The following is a 5,641-nucleotide window of genomic DNA, read 5'->3' as shown; positions in this document are numbered from 1 at the left end:
AAAATTAACTAAATGTTCAGGATCTAAAGGTGCAATCAAACACTTAGAGATTCAGATCTTTACCCCCCAAAATGTACAGCTTTAATTGCAGCAAACGTTGGTTCACCAAAGCACTGACTCAAAGGTGCTTAATGCATGGCACACTTTTCAGATTTATACTTGAAGACTTTTGAAAAAATATTTTGGTTTTACTCACATGTAAGAAAAAAGTTTGTTTTACTATAAAAGTTTGTGTATTGTATAAATTTTGTTCAAAGTAGATATCGTACAAATAAACTTGCTTTTTCGTTAAAGCCAAACAGATACGAAGTAAGTCTCAATAATGCATCACTAGATGATATGTATTGCTGGGATTCATGTCTCTTCTAAGACCGACTTACTAATCTGCTGCTGTATAACTTGTACAGAGCAGAGAGCAGCAACAAGCCGGTGTCAAGTTCTGCCAAATGTAACAGCTTTGTTCTCTCACTTCGATGAGCTGCTTACAATCCCTGCAGCTTTTATGGTCAGCCAGACGCCCGTCTTCCCCCCTAATCAGTCAGTCTCAGGAAACGATGAACAATATGCTTGTTGTGTCTAATTCTACCACGATGTTTTAAACACACTGCAGTGTCCCATTCTGAGATGTGTGGTTGGGACGAGTGCCCATGCTTCTTTCTTATTTGCTCTGCACAAAAAAAAAAAAAAATCAAAAACAAAAAACTACTTGGTTGATTTAGCGCTTTTCCTACATTTCCTTGTGGCTTCAGACAATCGCCTTGAAGTTCAAATGACTTCTTATTGTTTGAGATTTCCTGTTTTCAGTTTTGGGAAACTACATGGATTTCATTTGCAAGCAAAGCGCTTTCTCTTATTCTTTAAAAAAAAAAAGGTATTTCTGAAAATAATGACATGTCCTATAAAAGTGGGTCCGTCCCATATTTTCAGGTCAAATAAATCATAAATCTGAAAAACATTCCCTAAAGAAAAGGATGGATTTTTGTTTGAATTAGATGAGTTTAAAGAACAGAGTGGATACTTCATAGTACGAAAGCAATCAGAAATAGTTTAGTTTCCTGATGAAAATATTTTTATTTTGCTTTTTTTCTGCAAAGAACAGGGTCTCAACGTTCACCATCAACTGAGATCGATGAGCTCCTCTGTGACCTGTTATTGTGACCTGTTTGCCTCAGCAGAAGATCTGGACCCCATTTTCTCTGCACATGCCTTTTGTACGTTTATGGACAAGACTGAGCTCAAAAACGTGATCGGTTGCCCATCTTTTTACATGACCAAATCAATCCTGACTGAAATCTACATCTCACAACATAAAACATACATTGGCACAACTTCTGTCATTTTTAGCTCACTTTTGAGAATTGAACCAAATGAGATGGTGAGTAAAACAGAAAGTGCTAAGTGTTGCAGACGCAGCTTGGTGGAGCCTGCATGGAGCGCCAGAGGAAAAGCCTAAAGGCTGGGTCAGCACAGGCGCTTCTGCCTCCGGCTGCATAAAGTCTGTCAAGAGCCAAATAAAAAAAAGGTGTGAGTGTTTTTTTAGTGACTGTGTGTATCTGAGCACAAAAACTGCACATGTGTCTGTATGTGATGGTCCCTTTGAAGAAGAGAGAACTGTGAGCAAATATGAAGAGTAGCTGTGCGCGCGCGCGTGTGTGTAATCCAGTGTGTGTGCATGTGTAACTACGAAGGAAATGGCTCTTGTTGGTTGCATTTAAAGGGTGGAGGCGAATATCACTTTGACAGTGACCATTGTGTCCTATTATCTTTGTTGTTATGCATCAATTATGGAGTGTGTTTATTGTTACAGCCACAGCCATTTACTTAATGAGATTACCAGGCAAGGCCATTCCTCTGTCAGTGTGTTGACCAAGTTCAACAAGGACTGCAGCACTACATACAGTAAATCATTTTCAAAAACAATACACTTCCTGTATGGTTTTGAAGAGTAAGCCTAAAAAATTAAGCATGGATAAAAAGATGGATAAAAAGAATTTATTTTGTTCCACAGGATGTTTTACATTCAGATTCCCTCCAGTAATAAAAGTAAATCATGTCAAAGAAGCAGAATTTATCTTCTAATAAACTGAGCTTTAATGCTGTAATTGAAAGCATATCTCAACCAAACATTACCAAACATTCTTGTGTTGTTTGGTAATCTGTATTAACCTTCAAATATCTGCAAGATTTTGGCTTTACATGCTGTGTCATGTGAATTTATGTCAAAGTATGTAAAGCCTCAATGTATTTTTGCAGGATTGTTTGAGCTGGACCAGCAGAATATAGTGCATCACTGTAGCAGAAGGAAAAGAGGACATATTATTCAATTAAAAATCTGAAAAGTGTGGCATACATTTGTATTTAATGCAACTTTAATGAATATTTCGTAGAACAAACTTTTGCTGGGATTAGATGCATCTGCAACCTTTGTATATAGAGACTGAAATTTCTGCCCGCTCTTCTTTGCAATCAGATAGAATGAAGAGTGTGAATATTTTCAAGTCCTAGCAATTGAATTTCATCCCAGACTTTGACTGGACCTTTATAACAAATGAATATGCTTTGATCTAAACGTTCCACTGCGGTTCTCACAGTTCACTTAGGCTTGATGGTGAACCTCCACCCTTTCACAGCCTCCAACTAGTTTTCTTCTATTACTGCCCTGCCCAGCATCTTGCCAGAAACCTTTGTACCTCTTCAACTTTACCTCTTCATGCTGATTTAAAAAAAAAAAAACATCCCTAATGCACAATGCTGCCACCTGCATCTTTAGTATTTGAGATTGAGTGTTCAGGTTGACATGTTAATTATTCTTCACACCTTATTTACATAACATGCTCTACCAAAATTGCCAGGTTTGTGAAGGATAAAATTAATAGTTGTACTGTTGACATCTGATCTCTGCAGCTCCTGTGAAATTCCCATGAGTCTTTCTGCTACTTCATTGATTGATGTTTTTCTTGCTCAGTTTGGCAGTTTTGTGGACGGCCATGTTTTTGTAGGCTTGCAGGTGTGCAGATGGCAGAGTGAACAGAAAGTTCAGAATATTGCTTCACAATGTAACCCTGTTTGAAAACTGTCCACGACTTTATCCAGAACCTTCCCGCTGTGTTTCTTCGTCTTTGTCGTTTTTTTTGTTTTTTTGTTTTTTTGTCTGATCACAAGTAGTGATTGAGATTGCCTTGTGAAGATGGAGGGTTGCACTGGGACATCAAAGCTTTAGAAGGCAGTTTATCACATTTAAGGTGTTATTTTAAGCATTTTATACATATTTCCCTGAAACAGCACATATCTCATAATAGTCATATTTATTTCCATGTTGAAAATCAAGACGTGTACAATACAACACAGACTTTTCAGACTTCTTTTTCTAAACAGTAAAACAGCCATATGTTCTTTTCCTTCCTTCTCGATGATGTGCTGTGTGGTGTTGACCTTTCGCCTAAACTATCCACACACTCTACATTCAAGTCTGCAACGTGAAAAAACTCCATTCAGAAAACGCACTGATTGATAATGGAGAAAGCCTGCCATGTTTGTCTCAAACAGTTTGCTGTAGCACACCCATCAGCATGTTTTGGCGTTTCTGACATTTTGTTGTGGTTGTCGCACTGGTGGAGGTGGTGATGGTGAAGACAGGGGTGTGTGCAAGTGAGAACGACAACAGAGGCGGGAGGTCTGAAAGACTTTGTGAGAAAGTTTGTATTAAATTCCCATTTCCCTTCATTGTGTGCCGAGCTGGCCTGGATCCACACGCACTGATCCTGCTGGGCCCTGGGAGCCCAAGAAAGGGGGCCACTCACATGTCTTGGGGCCCCAGGTCACCCCAACCGATTCCTCCCTAACTGCAGTTTCAAACCCTTGACCTTCATCCCACCAAACCCCCTGATCACTGATAAAGAAACCATGTTCAGTTCTAAGTGTGCGCTGGAAAACAGGATAACACCAGTGAAATGAGTAAATGTAAACATTGCTAAATGAATTGATGAAAGACAAAATGGCAGAATGTGAGATAAAGCATGCATGTGTGACAAATATTAGCAGATTTTAGATGCCTCCATCAGAGCAAGTCGGATTTCCCCAACGATAAGCAGCCGCAAAAGCCTGATAACAGTGTTTCTATGGGAATTTTGATCGAGCTTTTGCTCTTTCAACAATTATTAAAGCACAGTTTTCTCAACCACATATTAAAGAACATCTTTCTTTACTTTGTTGTTTTCCACTGCAAGGTAATGAAGAAACAGGGAAGCCTGCAGTTTATGTTGTCAAGACATTCATTGAAAGACCAGAATGAAAAATGGCAATACATCCTTAATGTCAGGATGGTTAGTCTGTTGAAAAACAATGGTGAAATGACCAACTGCATGGAGAAAGATTCCATCTGCAAAAACAAAATAAAAATCTGAACATCTTTCGGGACCAACAAACACCTTTTCACGGTTTAGTGACAGACCAGATATCTACAGCTTTTCACCAAAAGAGAATAGAAAAATACACAATGAAACAGATTTTATTCATTTCTAAATCAGATGCATCGGGACACAATCATGTTTCTAACCACAATGTCTCTGCGCAGAGACGATCCCCATAACATCAAAATGACCCAGTTTTGGACCAGCAGCAGACAGATGTGGACCAAATGCTTTTCCAAGAAAGACAACCTCAGATCTGTCATCGCCTTCACACAAATGCCTCCGAATGGTACAGCTGTGAAAATATCTGAAGAGATATTAAACCACACTCCTGGCTAAAGGACATGAAGGCTTAAGTGTCAAAGTTTTGGAATCCACACCCTTTGTCACATGTCTCTTCCTTTGTCATATTTCCTCTCACTTTCCACTGTATACATTCTCACAAAGCAAAAGCTGCCATTTACATAACCCACAGAGGAAAAACCCTCAAACAGATGGAGCAGTGAATGAAATGATGACAATGGTTTTGATAGAAGAGAAAAACAAACAAGAGTTGGYATAGTGACAGAGGGGACAATATGGATGGGTTTCAAATGTCACCAGAAACTTCTTAAACTACTTTAACAATAGATAAATCAGTCTAATTACCAGGCACAGAATCTGTAAAGTAAGTTTGTATGAATCCTTCATTAATCTGTATAGCAATAACTATCAATAACTATCAATAACTATCCCAACATAAAGGAAAATCATGAGGTTTTCGAAAAAATTTTAGGATAAATGAGTAAAACTGAACATTAATGTAATCAATTATTGTATTAATTATTAGTCATACTAACTTTTGTCAACTATTTACAACAAAAACATATGAAGAAAATATAGTAAATCAAATAATATGAGTTCAAATAAATGTCAATTTATTTCTACACACAAAAGAGACATTTTTATGAGTGTATTATTGAATGTTCAGAACATTTTGACAGTATGTTAAGTGTAGGATACAACTGAAACTACAYGCAGTAGCTATATGATTGCCAAAATTAATTCTGTTTTCTAAACGCTGAAATAATGACAGATTTTTATGTTTTTCATACTTTTAAAGGCCATAGTTTTGTAATGGCCTCTCTAAAACACTGACTTTGTTCTCATCAAGCCCCTTTCTAACTAACTTTGTGGTATGATTAGCGTCACTGAATATTTTGTTAAGTGAAAGTTTATTTTCCTGGCTAATG

The sequence above is a fragment of the Poecilia reticulata genome, linkage group LG4 (assembly GCF_000633615.1).
Source record: "Poecilia reticulata strain Guanapo linkage group LG4, Guppy_female_1.0+MT, whole genome shotgun sequence".
Taxonomy (NCBI): domain Eukaryota; kingdom Metazoa; phylum Chordata; class Actinopteri; order Cyprinodontiformes; family Poeciliidae; genus Poecilia; species Poecilia reticulata.
This window is presented reverse-complemented; position numbering follows the sequence as displayed.